Below are 18,894 nucleotides of genomic sequence, written 5' to 3' on the forward strand. Positions count from 1 at the left end.
CTGGACCACCAGGGAAGTCCCTGGACATATATTCTCATTTTTCCTGAGGATATATATGGGAGTGGAGTTGCTGGGTCATGTGATAACTCTGTTTAACTATTTGAGGACCTGACTGTTTCCCAAAGCAGGTGTCCCATTTTATGTTCCGATGACCAGTAGTATATGAGGGTTCCAATTTTTTCTACATTCTCAACAACACTTGTTATTTTCTGTTTTTTTTTTTTTTCTTAAATTGCAGCCATCTTAGTGGGTGCTAATTGGTATCTAACTATAGTTTTGATTTGCATTTCCTGATTGCTAATTATGTAGAGCATCATCTGCTTGTTGGATATTTTTATATCTTCTTTGGAGAAATGTCTATTCAGATATTTTGTCCATTTTTCAAATGAGTTGTCATTTTGTTGTTGAGTTGCAATGGTTCTTTGTATATTATAGATACGAGTCCCTTATCATATATACTATCTGCAAAAACTTTCTCTCATTCTGTGGGTTTGTTTTCACCTTCTTGATGATATCCTCTGGAATACAAAAGTTTCAAAATTTAATTATGCCCTGTTAATCTTTTCTTTAATGGCTTATGCTTTTAGTATCATATCCAAGAATTCACTGCCTACACCAAGACCACAAAAATTTACACCCGTGTTTTCCTCTAAAAGTTTTAGTTTTAGCTATTGCATAGGTTCTGATCCATTCTGGTGCGTATATGGTGTTTGAAAGAGTCCAAATTCTGGTTTTAAATTTATTTTCGTGTATGTCTATCCACTATCCCCACAGCATATGTTGACAAATTCTTCTTTCCCCATTAAATGGTCTTGTATGTTGGTTGAAAGTCAGCCGACTGTAAATGTGAGAGTCATCATTCATTTCTTGTACCTGTTTTATTGATCTATGCATCTGTCCTAATACCAGTGCCACACTGTACTGATTACTGCAGCTTTGTGATAAGTCTTGAAATTGGGAAGTATGATTCCTTCAACTTTGTTCTATTTTTCAGGACGATTTTGGTTGCTCTGGATACCTACAATTTCGATTTAAATATGAATTTTCTGGTTAGCTTGTCAATTTCTGAAAACAAGTCAGCTGGGATTTTGGTAGAAATTGCACTGAATCTACAGATCAATTTGGGTAGTATGACCATCTTGACAACACTAAGGCTTTTGACCCACAAACATAGGGTATCTTTTTACATCTTATTTGTTTCAACGATGTTTGTAGTTTTCAGAGTATACTGGTTCTATCCTTTTTGGCAGGTTAAATTTACTCCTAAGTATTTTACTACTTTAAGGCTATAAATGAAATCAATTTCTTAATTTTATTTTTGGTTTACTCATTGCTCCTGCATAAAGATACAAATGATTTTTGCATAACCTTTATGTACTCATTTATTCATCCTAATGGTTCTTTAGCAGATTCCTTAGGATTTTCTATCACCAGGATTAGGTCATCTGAAAATATAGTTTAACATCTTCCTCTCCAATCTGGATTTCTTTGTTTCATTCTTACTTAATTGCCCTGGCCAAGGTCTTTTGTATCTCAGCTGTCCAAGGAGCTGGATTTCTGTTATCAGCCATCACAGAGGATGAATTAAATGCTCCAGCTCCTTCAACCAGGCAGTTAATGCTTAATATTTAGCCTACCACCCAAATCGAAAGATACACACTCCTCAGGGTATATTTCAGTAGAGAAAAACCAGCCTCTTGCACTAATCAGACACATGCTTGGTCAGTTCACTCCGTGTTCCTAGGTGGGATGTTGGGACACCAGAAAAGAAAGAGAAGAGGGACAGCTTTGGACATGGAGCCCTTTTTGGAGGGCCATTTGGACCAAAAGGAAGGCTGAGTGCCAAAGAACTGATGCTTTCAAAATGTGGTGCTGGAGAATAAGACTCTTAAAGAGTTCCTTGGATAGCAGGGAGATCAAACCAGTCAATCCTGAAGGAAATCAACCCTGAATATTCATTGGAAGGACTGATGCTGAAGCTGAAGCTCCAGTATTTTGGTCACCTGATGGGAAGAGCTGACTCACTGGAAAAGACCCTGATGCTGGGACAGATTGAGGGCAGGAGGAGAAGGGGACGACAGAGGATGAGATGGTTGGATGGCATCACTGACTCAATGGACATTAGTTTGAGCAAACTCTTGGAGATAGTGAAGGACAGGGAATCCTAGCGTGCTGCAGTCCACGGAGTAGCAAAGAGCCTCAGACATGACTGAGTGGCTGAACAATAACATGTGGAGCTCATAGAGGAAGAGACTGGGATTCACACACATACAAAGAACTGCAGCCAGGGCCTGGACAAACCTCCCAGCTTTAGCCATCTGTACTGCCCACTGCAGGTCAAAACAGAAAATAAAATCACTGCTTTTTCAGGCTACTAACCAAGTAGGCTCTTTTCTTCTCAGACTTGGAGTCAACAAACTCTGTAAGCCATCCTAATTAATGAAGAAAGCGCCAAGCCAGGCATGTTTTTCTATTGCTTTCAAGCATTCTGTGCTCCTAACACTTCCCTGATTGGCTGGGCTCAGGAAAATAGCCAAAGAGAGCTGAGATTGTATATCTTTGCCAGGGGGCTGTTTGCTGTGAGGTGGTCACAGATCCTTCTCCCTCACTGGAGGCAACATCTTGTCCCCCACAACTTCAGCAACAAGATGAAATCAGCGTTCCGTGGGCAGACTGTGCAGAGCAGGCTCTGTGGGGGAGCCTGCAAAGGTGGAAGAGCTATTCAAAGGTTGCCAGAGCCTGAGAATAAACTGGCTTTGATGCAGCTTATGGACACAATCCAGTTTTTAGCAAAATCCATGCCCAACCTCCCTGAAGTGCCCCATTGAGAAAACGGCTTGAAAATAGGTTGAATGACATGGGGAGCAACATCGGTAGAATAGCTTTAATGAGCCAAAAAATGTGGTTTCAAATGCCCCTCTGAGTACCGCTGCCCGGCTTTGCCAGCAGATGTAAAATCTGTGCACTGGGGCGAACTCAGAGAGCCACGACGCGGTGCTTATGCAAACTCTAAGCCAGTCAATTGCATTCCTGTTCAAGTCCAGAAAATTTACTCATGTGGAGAAAGATATGTCTGAGCTGAAGGGGAATTGTTTATGGTCCTGAATGCACTGTAGGGGTGGGGGCAGGGTGCATGCCGAAGGAAATCTCTTGGATCTCCTGCAGAGAGTTTTTGGCTGTGCTTTGCCTTTGGCTCCCAGAAAGACGGGGCGAGGAGTTGTTTACGGTACAGTCAGATCCTGATTATTCAGGGGCTGATTATCCATTTCATGGATTCACTGGCCTTGGGCTTCTCCTCCTTTTAAAGGGTTTTCTGACTTTTAGGGATGTTGCTGTTCAGCTGAGGCCAAAGAGTAGAAAGAATGAAAAAGAGACTAAAAATATTTTTACCATATGTGAGCAATTCCTGTAAGCAATCTGATCAGGAAAAGGGAGCAAACTGTGTGGCTAAAATAGAATCTGGGGCTTGCTGGTGGGGGATTTCCTTTCCTGTTCTCTGTATGTGGCGTCTTGGGCCCCTACCGCTGTTGAGACTCCATAGCAGATTTGCTGGGGAAAGCTCTGGTAGGCAGTGCTCATGAAGTGAGGATGGGAGAGAGCAGCCAGCCAGGCTCAGAGTAAGGAATGTTGACTGCAGAGTCAAGCAAGGCAACGGACCCTGACGAAACATCTGGGCTCTGACCATGCTTGGCCAACAGCTGCTTATGTGTCTTCAAGTGTGCGTGTGCTCAGTTGTGTCTGACTCTCTGCGATGCTGTGGACTGCAGCCCGCCAGGCTCCTCTGTTGATGAGATTTTCCAGGCAAGAATCCTGGAGTGGGTTGCCATTCCCTCCTCCAGGGGATCTTCTTGACCCAGGATTGAACGCGTGTCTCCTGTATCTCCTGCACTGCTGTAGGATCCAGGCTCCATCCAATTCCTTGACACCAAATGATGAGACACTTGGTAACGATGACTTGAGGGGGGTCAGTAACCAAGGCCCAGAGGCCAGAAGTAGAATTACAGATCTGTGAGGATATCTGGTGAACCCAAACACCAAGAAAGTCAAGGAAATGGAAAATGAAGATATTACTCCACAGGAGCCTTAACCACTGGGGAGGAAAGTAGGTTGACCTTTCATAGAATTAATAGCAGAAGAGTCTTATGACTTAAGAAATACCTTTCTTTAATAAAGGTTTCTTAGAAGGAACTAACTTTTATGTTAATATACTGAAGGCTTATTACATTGGACTGTAATCTCTTCATTAACCTCTCTCACTTTCCTTTATGAGTGACCATTTATATTTTTAATGTATACGATACATGTAATGAAATGATTGCAATTATACTTTAAATTTGTAATTAGGATTTTTAAATAATTCAAACTGAGCTTTTCAAAGGCTTCTTCCCTGCTCTGTCACTCTTGCCCCTTCTAATCTCACCACTTAATTCAAAACACAAGAGTTTTTATTGCAATTGAAACAGAACAGGGATTATCTTTCAGTCTTAAGTCTTTGACATTGATCTTGGTTTTTTCCCCCTTGTTAAGCAAACTTAACTTCCCCAAACTTAAGCAAGCTCAAGACTTTTGGTTCAAATGTCTATTATTTTTACTGGTGAGGTTGACAGAAGAACCCACCAAAGACAAGGTGTATTGTAAACTAGAATAACTGGTCCTAAGAGCTTTCTCCACCTCTCACTACTAGGATGCGGCAGAAAAAAGCTAGTTTGACAACAATAATAGTCCTTAAGTTTCTTTAGTCCTAGTTGACTTTGAAATTCTAATAAAATTTATGGACCTTCTTCCCAGAAAATTCTACATGAACACAAAAACACAGATTCCCTAAAGCTATTCTATGGAAATAGAACAGATTGGTTGAAGTCTCCTGATGCAAAACTGTTCTACAGCTGCATCTTTGAGATGAGCTTTAATTTAAGTGGGTGCATACTCAGTTGCTCAGTCATGTCTGACTTTTTGTGAACCCATGGACTGAAGCCCGCTAGGCTCCTCTGTCAATGGGATTGTCCGGGCAAGAATACTGGAGCAGGTTGCCATGTCCTACTCCAGGGAATCTTCCTGACCCAAGGATCAGACCCACATCTTCTGTATCTCCAGCATTGGCAGGTGGATTCTTGACTGCTAAGCCACCAAGGAAGCTCTGAACTTTAAGGAGGATTTAGAAATTTTTTTTCTTTATAATTGAAATAAAGAAATGAAGGCTTGCCAAAAAAATTAGGAAAGGAAGATAGTTGGGGAACTCAAAGGAAACCAAGGTGCCAAAGATGAAAATAAGCAAACATAGGAAAAAATGCAAAGAGAAGATTATGGGAAACCTCCTGTGGCAACATTACCTGGGAGTTCATTCTGTCCTGACCTCAACAGTACCCAGGGAAGGGAAGACCCCGGGTAAAATGATCTGCAAAATCGCTTTTTGGAAGCTGACAATTTGAAGCAAGCATGTGAGAGGGCAGCTGGGAGAGAAAAGTCTGAATTCAAAAGACCCCAGCAGGAGATGCCCTGTGACAGAATCAGACTCGACAGGCAGAGGCATTTACTTCTGCTGTCATCTCTAAACAGAAATCTCAGACGACATATTTAGTATGCTCTTGAGATGTCACCGTTTGTCAAAGGAAGAGAAGGCATATGGTCAAGCCACAAGGGAGAACCTGCCATGAGTGGTCGAGATGACTCAGACTTCTTTGCTATTCCTAATGAAACAAGGGCAGCTCTCTCCTGGTTGATTGAAGATGCATTGCGAGTGCCTACTGCCTTCAGACAAACTGTACTTTGAGGTCTTTGCACAGAGCTAGCCAATGGTCTTGCAATAACCTATATTAAAGGGGTTTGGCAAAAACATGTCTAGTCAAGCAGTTTGAAACTGATAGGTTTGTGTTAAGGAGTCTGTTACTGGATGCTTCCTCAAATAGCAGCAAACGAATCAAGAGCTCCTAACAGTTATGCTTTGCTTCAAGTACTGCTGCTGCTGCTGCTAAGTCGCTTCAGTCATGTCCGACGCTGTGCGACCCCATAGACGGCAGCCCACCAGGCTCTGCCATCCCTGGGATTCTCCAGGCAAGAACACTGGAGTGGGTTGCCATTTCCTTCTCCAAGTACAGTGTGTTGCTATAGTGGTAGAGATAAAATTCACAGAAACAATGTTATGAGTTTTCAATGACAATACCATTTCATATTTCTATGCAGTTAATACTTGTTTTGATCAGGAATAGAAAATGTTATGCCTGGAATACTCAGAGAGATAAGGAAATTATATCCATGAACTAGAACAGGAGATCATATTTCTAAAAATTAGCCAAATATAAACTGGGAAGGTATGAAAAAGAATCAATTAAAAATTTTATATAAATAGATATTAATTTAAACAAAATTATCAGTGAACATTTTTAAATACTGGGAGTTTTTTAAAAAGTGAAATGACTGCATCTTAAGGACTGAGGATGTAATTTAAGTGGTAGGCACAAATATACTAAGTAAAAACAAGAAAGACTGAAAATAAGATTTAACTCTCGAGGCTAGGAAAACAATAATAGGATAAACCTGAAGTTGGTTATTGCTTTCCTAGTAGAATAAAGAAATAATGAAGGGGAGTATATGAAGGGAAATGTTTTTACCACCATGTGATGCCATTTAAACAAAAGGAGTGTATTTCATTCTTTTTGCTGGCTAGAATGTTGAGGTGAACAGTGAGACCTGGATACAGTATCTGGCTAATGAAAGTGAAAGTCGCTCAGTCATGTTTGACTCTTTGCAACCCCTTGGATACATGGCCAGAATACTGGAGTGGGTAGCCTTTCTCTTCTCTAGGGAATCTTCCCAACCTAGGACTTGAACCTGGATCTCCTGCATTGCAGGTGGATTCTTTATCAACTGAGCTATCAGGCAAACCCTGGATACAGTATCTGAGAGCCTGGGATAGAAGCCACAAATTAAGGATGGTAGAAAGCACAGAGTCCATCTTATCCTGACACCATGAAGCCTTGAGGTTTAGCTGGAATGCTGAAACTGTTAGGAGAGAGAAAATACATTTCTATCACTGTTAAACCACTGTTCTTTTAGGCTTTGTACATTTCATATGCATAAAGGTATATACAAAATAATAAAAATATGAAGATTCAAGTCAACAATACATAAATCTTAGGAAAAACGGGTGCACTGTTTTTTTCCTTTTTAAAATTTTATTTTTTGGCACTGCAGCATGCTGGATCTTAATTCCCCAACCAGGAATTGAGAGGAATTCCCTGTGCCCTCTGCAGTGGAAGCATGGAATTGTAACCACTGGACCACCAGGGAAGTCCCCATTTTATTTTTATTCTTTAAACTGTACCATTGATGTGAATTTTTAGTGTCCTCAAGGATGGCTTTTGTATGCCAGCAGAATGGCTTTGACAGATACTCAAATGTATATAGAAAAGTAAGAGATCAAGATACAGATGCTCAGTGTGAAAGTGAAAGTTGCTCAGTCGTGTCCAACTCTTTGAATACTGGAGTGGGTGGCCTTTCCCTTCTCCAGGGTAACTTCCCAACCCAGGGATCAAACCCAGGTTTCTCGCATTGCAGGCAGATTCTTTACCAGCTGAGCCACAAGGGAAGCCCAAGAATAGTGGAGTGGTTAGCCTATCCCTGCTCTAGCGGATCTTCCCAACCCAGGAATCAAACCAGGATCTCCTACATTGCAGGTGGATTCTTTACCAACTGAGCTATCAGGGAAGCCATGATACTTAATTATGATTGTGTAACACAGGTATAGGTATACACGAATAGTTCAGTGAAACAGAATAGAAACCTAGAAACGAAAGACAATCCTATGTGGAAAATGTATTTGTCAGAGTTAATGTTACATACATGGGGAAAATGATTGCCTATTGAATAAACAGCTGAAGCTGAAGCTCCAATTCTTTGGCCACCTGATGCAGAGGACAGATGGTTGGATAGCATCACCGACTCAATGGACATGACTTTGAGCAAACTCTGGGACTCAGTGAAGGACAGGGAAGCTTGGCGTGTGTGCTGCAGTCCAATGGGTCTCGAAGAGTCAGACATGACTTAGCAACTGAACAACAAATTAAATAAATGGTTGTGGAAAAATGGGTAATCCATGTAGAAAAAAACTTGGGACTCCATCCAACATTAAATATAAAATAGATCCCTGGTGCAATAAATATATAATGGTAAACAAGCAAAAGTTTATTTTTATTGAGAAAATAGGGAATTCCCTGGCAGTCCAGTGGTTAGGACTCCAAGCTTTCATTGCTAGGGTTCAATCCCTGGTTGAGGAGCTAAGGTCCTGTAAGCCTCGAGGTACAGCCAAAAGGGAAAAAAAAAGAAAGAAAAAGAGCATCTTTATGTTCTGTAAATACAAAATGATTTCTTAAAGCAATGTATCAGACAAGCACAAACTACAGAGAAAAAGATATGTTCAAATACATTAAAATTAAAAATTTCTACACAGTAAAAGACCAAGAGCAAAGGTCAAAACAAACTTAGAATGGGAGAGGGTATTTGCAATAAATACAAATAAATAACAAGAATTATATAAATAATATATAACTTTAAAATCAACATGGGAAAGAAGAATTATCCAGTGGAAACATAGGCAAAGGATATAATTAAGCAGCTCACTGAAGAGGAAATCCAATTGGCTAATACACATACAGAAAGGAATTTCAGCCTCCCTAGTAATCAGGGAAATGTAAATTAGAGGACATGGAAAAAAAAAAAGAAAACTTCTTATAATTCTATGTGATGGCGAGGATATAATTCCTTCACCTAATTATCAAGAGTATCTCAGAAGAATAGTTTGCCAACTGCAGTTTGCAAACTCAACTCTTATCTTTCACCACTTTAAAGTATGAGGAGGCTTTTGGATCCATCTGACAAACAATGGTGTTTAAAAGGATCTTATTACCGGCGCCTGTTCTTAACGCTGTTCGAGAGTCAGCTTTGCCCTATGGCTGGGCACCTTTCGAGGAGGGCTGTCAGCAGTATTTGAGGCTCAAGGTTCATAATTCACATTCATAGGGGGAAAAGGAGGCTCTTTGTCATCGTGGAATAAAGGGTCTTCCTTGAAATCTGATAAAGCCAACGTGGATCACTTGCCATCACTGGCCCCTGTAACCATCCCAGACTTGAAGATAGGAAATGGGTTTCCTAAAATTAACTTAGATGTCTGGAAAATGAAAGTGTTAGTCATTCAGTCATGTCTGACTCTTCTGCGACCCCCTGGATGGTAGTCTGCCAGGCTCCTCTGTCCATGGAATTCTCAAGGCAAGAATACTGGAATGGGTAGCCATTTCTTTCTTCAGGGGATCTTTCCGACCTGGGGATCGAACCCATGTCTCCTGCATTGCGGGCAGATTCTTTACTGTCTGAGTCATCAGGGAAGCCCTAGATGTCTGGAGTTGGGTCAGTTCCCAAGAACGTTGCTCTGGATGAGGAGTGGGTGGGGTAACATGAAGTCCATTGCAGCTCCTGTGAGTACAGGACTCCCAAATACTAAAGATACAGACCCACCAACCCTCAGAAACCGCCACAAAAGGTGACATCAATTTCAAATACAATCACATGACACTTTACATGAGGTTTCATTAAACTGTTTTAGTCATTCCTGAAGGCAGTACAGTGAGGAATCTCTGAGGAGAGTGAGAAGTTGAGCTTTGCAAGCATCTCGCCTTGAGAGGCAAAACCTTGGCGTGGTCAAAGTTCCCAGCGCCAAACAGCACTCAGGGCTGCCATTTTTCCTTTCACAGGTGATATTGACAGGAGAAACAAAGCTTGTACTGCAAGCTTTGTTCATTTTTATGCACTGCTGGAATTTAAGATCCTTAAATTGCCTGGAGTGGGACCACAACCATAATTGCCAGCAAAAATATCGTTGCAGTAATTGGAAGCTCTATAACTACTCTGACTCTAAACTTGACCTCTGTCTTATGCTCATTCCAGAACTCTTGTGCTCAGTCTATACCTAACAGCTCAACTTCAGAGTTCTGAATGATTCCTCATCCATGGCTCAATCCACCACACTAGAGTTTACTAAAATATGTTGTGTGGAACACAATCCTATAAAAGGATATAAAAAGCGTATATGGACCAAGTTAAGTTAGGAAACTTTACATATTATATCCTCTTGAAGAATTACATTCACATCTTTAAGATTCTGAGCAGTGAAGAAATCTGTGTAATTTGGTATTTTCTAATCTAATTGCTCACTTGGTAAAGAATCTGACTGCAATGCAAGAGACCTGGGTTTGATCCCTGGGTCGAGAAGATCCCCTGGAGTAGGCAATGACAACCCACTCCAAAATTCTTGCCTGGTGAATCCCATGCACAGAGGAGCCTGCTGGGCTATAGTCCACGGGGTCACAAAGAGTTGGACATGACTGAGTGACTAACACACATGCACACAATCTAACAGCAGAATCTATTACATGAAGGACATTTATTAACATCTTCAGAACTAATGTTACAAAGAATGTACTCTAAGAATCATGGCATCATATCATGCTCGTGGTGTTACTGTTCAGTTGCTAAGTTTTGTCCAACTCTTTGTGACCCCAGGGACTGCAGCATGCCAAGCTCCTCTGTCTTCCACTGCTGCTGCTGCTGTAAGTCGCTTCAGTCATGCCCGACTCTGTGCGACCCCATAGATGGAAGTCCACCAGGCTCCCCCGTCCCTGGGATTCTCCAGGCAAGAACACTGGAGTGGGTTGCCATTTCCTTCTCCAATGCATGAAAGTGAAAAGTGAAAGTGAAGTTGCTCAGTTGTGTCCGACTCTTAGCGACCTCATGGACTGCAGCCTACCAGGGTCCTCCGTCCATGGGATTTTCCAGGCAAGAGTACTGGAGTGGGGTGCCATTGCCTTCTCCTACCTCCTGGAATTTGCTCAAATTCATGTCCATTAGGTTGGTGATGCTATCCAACCATCTCATCTTCTGCCGCCCCTTTCTCCTTTTGCCTTCAATCTTTCCCAGCATCTGGGTCTTCTTCTTCAGTGAGTCAGCTCTTTGAATCAAGTGGCCAAAGTATTGAAGTTTCAGCCTCAGTATCAGTCCTTCCAGTGAATATTCAGGGTTGATTCTTTTAGAATTGACTGGTTTGATCACCTTGCAGTCCACGGAACTCTTAAGAATCTTCTCCATCACTACAGTTTGAAAGCACAAATTCTTTAGCGCTCGGCCTTCTTTATGGTCCAGCTTTCACACCTGGACATGACTATTGGAAAAACCATACTTTGACTATACCGACCTTTGTCAGCAAAGTGATGTCTCTGCTTTTTAATACGTTGTCTAGGTTTGTCATAGCTTTCCTTCCAAGGAGCAAGCATCTCTTAATTTCATGGCTGCATTTTATCATATAACAAAATAAACAACAAACTTTCAATTTTAGATGTATGAGGCAACTCAGAAACATGGTTTTGACATGGAGTTGCCCAACTGTATGCAAAAGCAGAGAGGCTAGTATAATAAATTTCATGTGCATATCACCTAACTCAGCACTTGTCATTAGCTTCTTCATACCACCACTCATTTCCCCAACCACTCATGATTATTTTGAAGCAAATCCTAGACACACGATTTCATCTGAGAACACTTCGGTATGTATCTTTGAAGACAAGGAATCTCTTTTTTAAACACAATTTCAATTATTAGCACACCCTGAAAATGGCAAGTCTAATCCTTAATTTCACTGCTATCTTCCTGACTGTCTATAAATGTTCTAACACTTCTGTGTTTAGCATGTTTTGTTGTGTTTTGTTTTACAGTTTGTTTGAAATAAGATCCAAAAAGGTCCATATGTTACTATTGGTTAATAATTGTTTAAGTCTATTTTAGTAAAGATTCTCCCTCTTTACACTTCATGCGTGCGTGCTAAGTCACTTCAGTCATGTCCCACTCTTTGTGACCACATGGACTGTAGTCACCAGGCTCCTCTGTTCATGGGACCCTCCAGACAAGAGTACTGGAGTGGGTAGCCGTGCCCTCCTCCAGATGATCTTCCCAACCCAGGGATCGAATCCAAGTCTCTTACATCCCCTGCATTGGGAGACAGGTTCTTTACCACTAGAACCCACTCCAGTGTTCTTGCCTGGAGAATCCCAGGGACGGGGAGCCTGGTGGGCTGCCGTCTATGGGGTCGCACGGAGTCGGACACGACTGAGCGACTCAGCAGCAGCAGTGCCACCTTTACACTTCTTCTTTTGTTATTGTTTAAAAAACAGAAACAAAACTGGCCCCTGTGTCTTCAGCTTTCCCTAGTCCAGATGACATCCTCATGGTGTCTCTTGGTATATTCCTCTGTCCTCTGTATTTCCTTTAAGGCACTGCAGCTCACACAGATTCTGGTTTGATTTCTTTGGCAACACTCTTATGTAGGTGAGTGGAATACTCCCGCTGAGAGACACGCAATGTTCCTTTTTTGATGTTATCAGCCATGGTTGATGATTGACTAAAAACACTAACTCATTAGGTGTTTCAATTCGTGATGTTTCTATCATCTCTTCTTCATTTATTATCTAGATTACTTCTGCAAAAATAAACACCCTCTTGTTAAATGGTTACATTGGGATACAACTTCTATAGACAGGGCAAGAAAAAAAATCCGATTCTTTCTACTTTAAAATTTTCAAAATATAGTATTGGCTTCCATGAGCCATTAAAGAATTATCAGTGTGTTACCATTTTCTTATTATTGTGGGCCACTATATACCCTGGAGAAGGGAATGGCTACCCACTCCAGTATTCTTACCTGGAGAATTCCATGGACAGAGGAGCCTGGTGGGCTATAGTCTGTGGGATCATAGAGTTGGATACAGCTGAGTGACTAACACTTATGTATTTATATAAACATATTCTATGTGTTAAATTTTTTTAAATTATCACACTTACTGATGCTAAAATTTGTCCCTTTTTGCACAAAGTTCCCGAGCCTTTTTCACACAATCCACATAGCTTTTGATCTGTTTCTGGTATTTTGGTATGACAAGATATACCAGGTTCTTGCATTTCCAGCACCAGGCCCGGAATGAATCATTTTTTTCAAGGTGCCCTGGTTTTGTTTTGTTTCTGTTTTTTTAACTGGGAAATGTATTTACAAAACAGTATAAATATGATTTTTTTTAGCTTAATATAGATAAAATTATATCAATAGTATCAATTTTAAAAACATAGGGCTTCCCAGGTGGCACTAGTGGTAAAGAACCCGCCTGCCAAAGCAGGAGACGTAAGAGAATTCGATTCCCGGTCGAGGAAGATCCCCTGGAGGAGGGCATGGCAACCCACTCCAGTATTCTTGCCTGGAGAATCCCGGAGAGGACGTGGTGGGCTACAGTCCATAGGGTTGGAGTTGGAGACAGCTGAAGCCACTTAGCACACGTGCACATACGTCTCTTGGTCCTTCAATGGAGTATTTCATATGACAAAAGAGAAAAGCATTTATTTTGAACTTGACCGATGTACTCTCCAAATCTGTTTTTTTCATTTGTCAAATGCAGACTATGATAATCCTTACTCATAGGTTTACAGATTAAACAAGTCAGTACACGTGTAGTTGTTAGAGCGGTGCCAGTGGTAGTGAGTGCTTAATAAACATTAATTATGATCTGACACTTAGCCTTAGTTTTGTACTCAGATCTCAACATAGAGTGATTTAAGTTCAAATTATTATTCTTTGACAACTCACAGTTCCCTTTGACTATCCAACACCCCAAATTCCCCTGACCTACTTTGAGGAGTTACATTCCCAGGCAGCAGGGTTCAATTAAGGAAGCCGGGAGAAAAAGCAACCAACTCCAAAGTTATTTTTTGCTTCTTCGAAGGCCATCTGCTGCTATGACCCATTTCGCAACATGGAAATTCATCAGCTGAGTGCAATTTCCCTTCAATCAGTGGCCCACTAAATGGAATTATGTTGCTATCTTTAAATTTGAAATGATCAGACATGGGTTAAAAAATGCCCATTCATCAGTCAAGATTCTGCAGTCAATTGTGAAAACAGAGGGTTCACCACATACCAGGATTTTGGCAGAGAAGTGGAAAACGGGTTTGTTTTCTTTCACCCCTTGGCCCTCGGGCAAATAGCAAACAGATAGTTTGAAATCTTTCCCTCTGAATTTTTTATTTATTTATTTTTGCCTTGATGCTTCAGTGAATGGGTAAACGAATTTATCTTCACAAACCTGGTCCTTTCGAGACTGGACTGATCTCTTTAAGGGGAATCGGTCAGTTGATCTTTGAAGAAACTTTATGGAAATCCGACATTAAAAATAAATTCACGACAACAAAATGTTTTCAAAATAATGTACAGATGTCTTAGTTATTCTAAAAAGTATCAGTGTGTTATTGGACAGGATAATGTACCCAAAATTGCTTTGCAGGATATTATTAGGACAATGGATGAAATTCACATAACATGGTAGATTAAAGTATTATATCAGTATTAAATTTCCTGAATTCGATAGCTGCTTTGGTCTCAGAAAATACACAATGAACTAGTAAAGGGGCATGATGTCTGCAGAGTTCTCTCAAATGGTTCAGAGAAGATTAATGTATGTCTGTGTGCAGAGAGGGAGGGAGGGAGCGTGCAGGACACAGAGCACTCAGATGTGGCACACGCTGAAAACCGGTAAAAACTCAAGAAACTGGATGAAGGGTATAGGAGAGCTCTTGATACGATTCTTGACACTCTTCTGTAAATTTAAAATTATTTCAGAATAAAATATTTAAAATTAATTCATTAAAAAGTGAGATAATGTATATCAAGTACATAGCTCAATGTCTACTACACAGTAGTATTAATATCAAATCTGCAGAACTTGGATATGCATCTTTGTGCTGCAAAGTTATACTACAATAGGTTTCAAAATTAAACAAAATGGTACTTTTTCCATCAAGATGAACTTTAAAACAAAAAAATAGAGCTACCATATGATCCAGCAATCCCACTCCTGGCATATATCTAGAGAAAACCATGGTTCAAAAGGATACATGCACCCAAGTGTTCATTGTAATGCTGTTTACAATAGCCAAGCCATGGAAGCAACCTAAATGTCCATCGACAGATGAATGGATAAAGAAGATGTGGTGTGTGTGTGTATATACATACATACATATATATATATATATATATATATATATATATATATATATACACAATGGAATATTACTCAGCCATTAACAAGAATGAAATAATGCCATTTACAGCAACATGGATGTACCTGGAGATTTTCACACTAAGTGAAGTAGGTCAGATAGAGAAAGACAAATATCATATATCACTTATATGCAGAATGAAAAAGTGATAAATGAACTTATTTACTAAATAGAAATAGAGTCAGAGGTATAGAAAACAAATTTATGTTTACCTAAGGGGAAAGGTAAGAGACACCTGTATGAGAGTCATGAAGCGACAGTGAGAACCTGGTATGGAACAACTGATTGGTTCAAGATGGAGAAAGGAGTTGTATGCTGTCACCATGCTTGTTTAACCTATATGCTGAGCACATCATTAGAAATGCCAGACTGGATGAGTTACAAGTCAGAATCAAGATAGGCGGGAGAAACATCAACAACCTCAGATGTGCAGATGATACCACTCTAATGGCAGAAAGTGAAGAGGAACTAAAGAACCTCTTGATGAGGGTGAAGGAGGAGAGTGAAAGAGCCAGCTTAAGACTAAATATTAAAAAAAAATAAGATCATGGCATCCGGCCCCATTACTGCATGGCAAACAGAAGGGAAAAATGAGAAAGTAGTAACAGATTTCCTCTTTTTGGGCTCCAAAATCACTGTGGACAGTGACTGCAGCCATGAAATCAGAAGACAATTGCTTCTTGGCAGGAAAGCAATGACAAACCTAGACAGTGTGATGAAAAGCAGAGACATTACTCTGCTGACAAAGTCTGTGGTCAAGGCTGTGGTCTTCCCAGTGGTCAATAATGGTTGTGAGAACCGGACCATAAACAAGGCAGAATGCCAAAGAATTGATGCCTTCAAACTATGGTGCTGGAGAAGACTCCTGAGAGTCCCTTGGACAGCAAGGAGATCAAACCAGTCAATCTAAATGGAGGTCAACCCTGAATATTCACTGGAAGGACTGATGCTGAAGCTCCAGTATTTTGGTCATCTGGTGTACACAGATGACTCATTGGAAAAGTTTCTGATGCTGGAAAAAATTGAGGGCAGAAGGAGAAGAGGGCGTCAGAGGATGAGATAGCTAGACAGCATCACTGATGCAATGAACACAAACTTGGGCAAACTTCAGGAGAAGGTGAGGGACAGGGAGGCTTGGAGTGCTGCAGTCCATGGGGTCACAAAGAGTCAGACACGACTGGGTGACTGAACAAGTGGAATGGTGTGTGCATGCTCAGTCGCTCAGTTGTGTCTGACTCTTTGTGAGTCTCTTCATGGACTGTAGCCTGCCAGGCTCCTCTGTCCTTGGAATTTTCCAGGCAAGAATACTGGGGTGGGTTGCCATTTCTTACTCCAAGGGGAAAGGTGGGGGGAAAAAACAGGAGCTTAGGATTAACAAACTATTGTATATAAAATAGATAATCAACAAGGACCTACTATATAGCACAGGGAACTCACTCAGTATTCTGTAATAACTAAACGGGAAAAGAATTTGATAAAGAATACATATGTGTATAGCCGAATCTCTTTTCTGTACACCTGAAACTAACACAGCATTGTAAATCAACTACAGTCTAATATAAAACAGTTTTTTAAAAATCGGGGGTGGAGTGTGGCAATGGAAGGGTATTCCATGTTCCAAATGACATCAGCTTTTAGAGAGCCTTCTTCAGTGTGCCAGCTGGTGAGCTCCTAATTCTTACTCCTCAGCTTATCAGTTCCTAACAGCTCCATGAAGGTCTTGTTATAGAATTTTACATGGAAGCTGAATAACGTGTTCAAGGTCCCACAGCTAGTAAAAACCTGGGACTTCACCCAGACCCAGATCACCAACTTCAGAGCATATGAGATTTCCATGAAGTCACAGGAAAGAGCATGCGCTAGAGAAGACAAGGCCCGGAATTTGTTGCTGATCGGCAGGACGCAGACGATCAGCAGTACTTGCTCGTGTGTGGTTGGGTTGCTTAATGAAAAGGTAGGTAAAGGGCTCAGACCTGTGGCTGACTCCTGGTCAGTTAGCGCTCCACAAATATTAACTTATTATTAGTCTTGTGAAAAGACATTTAAACACTGGATGGTAACATTGTCAGATGGCTTTGCGCCTTATAGAACATTCATTTCCAAAGAGTTTGGCTTTGTGACTAAATATCGATAGAGAGTTCTCTGTGTGGTTCTCGCTACTGTCCCTGAAATTTTCTATTTTGCTTTTTCTAGCTTCAGAAATTCCACCATATGCCAGCATTGTGACTTTGGGTGAGTCACTTAATCTTTCTTGCCTCCGTTTCTTCATCTGTAAATGGGAATAATAACCCTACGATATCACAGGGTTTTTATGACTCTCTCATACCTAGCTTCCTTTGTGAGATTCACCCACACTGACGTTTGGTGTTATAATGTGTTCATTCTTATTCCTGTACCGTGTATCAGTACATGGATATGACAATTCATTTGTCCATCCTACTCTTCGTGACTGTTTGTGTAGCTTCCAGTATGCACAGTGCTGTGGTCAACATTCCTCTACACTTCTTCCGGTGAACATACGTAAACATTTCCGGTGGGCATATAGCAAGGGTGGTACGAATGCATCACAAGGCATACATATGTTCAGATTTAGAAGACAGGGACAAACAGGTATTCAGGCGGCGGTATCAGTTTACACTTCTACCAGGAGTGTACCATAGTTTTGCTTGTTCCCTGCTTTTGCCAAAACTTGACATTTTTCTTGTACATAAGTTTTTGGTTTTTTTTTCTTTAATTTCTGTGGGATAGGTTGTCAGAAGTGAGATTACTAAGTCAAAGTGTGTATGTGTTTTTAACTTTAACAGATGTGGCCAGACGGTTTTCCAAAAGGTCTGCATAACTGCACATTTTCACCAAGAATACAAAAGAATACTCTTCTCCCTACATCTCTACCAACAATAAACACTATTCCTCTTTTTAATTTTTGCCATTCTGATGGGTATAAAATAAAATGTTATTTTAACTTATACTCCATACTATTAATGTTTATATATTTGTGGCCTCTGGATTTGTCCTTCTATTGAAGGATAGAAGGATATTGGGAAGGATATTGAATTTGTGACTGGTCAGAAAGATTAAGGGCTTCCCAGGTGGAGCTAGTGGTAAAGAATTTGTCTGCCAATGCAGGAGACATAAGAGATTCAGGTTCGATTCCTAGGTGGGAAAGATCTCCTGAAGGAGGACATGGCAACCCACTCCAGCATTCTTGCCTAGAGAATTCCATGGACAGAGGAGCCTGTCCTGTCCCTGGGGTTGCACAGAGTTGGACACAACTGAAGCAACTTAGCATGCAAGAAACTAATAGTGTTATCCCATTAAAAAAACAAAAACCCACGCACAAAAAAATCCTCTCTGTGAAGTTGTAAATTCTCTATCTCTGCATGTGTCCAAGATGAGGCTGCTTGTTTACATCTCAGAAATGTGTTGGGTGGATTCTTCTGTTGAGTTGGAGACAGCCTTGGAAATGTGGTTCCAAAAGCAGGCCATGAGGAGAATCAAATTAGAAATTTTAACATGCAGATTCCCAGTACCCTGCCTTGAAGACTTTGCTGAAGAAGACCTGGGAGAGGCCCAGGAATCTTTATTTTGCAACATGGACCAAGTGATTCTGATTAACCTGTGTACAGACCACTTTTGAGAAATACTGGACTAGAAGATGTCTGTCTTTGAATTTCAAAATGATCGATTTTACCAGCTGCTATTGGCAGCTCAGTGGTAAAGAATCCACCTGCCAATGCAGGGGATGCAGTTTTG

General features: G+C 40.8%; 1 long non-coding RNA gene across 1 annotated transcript in view; it reads left to right on the top strand.

Annotated features, from left to right (window-relative positions):
- Positions 1-18,052, top strand: part of LOC139178855 (uncharacterized) — a 52,489-nt gene extending 34,437 nt beyond the window's left edge. Inside the window, exons 3-4 of the long non-coding RNA XR_011563303.1 lie at positions 17,335-17,373; positions 17,946-18,052. This is a non-coding gene — a long non-coding RNA (uncharacterized lncRNA). The remainder of the gene's footprint in view (positions 1-17,334; positions 17,374-17,945) is intronic.
- Positions 18,053-18,894: the final 842 nt, after the last annotated feature.

Source organism: Bos indicus, chromosome 23 (assembly GCF_029378745.1).
Source record: "Bos indicus isolate NIAB-ARS_2022 breed Sahiwal x Tharparkar chromosome 23, NIAB-ARS_B.indTharparkar_mat_pri_1.0, whole genome shotgun sequence".
Taxonomy (NCBI): Eukaryota; Metazoa; Chordata; class Mammalia; order Artiodactyla; family Bovidae; genus Bos; species Bos indicus.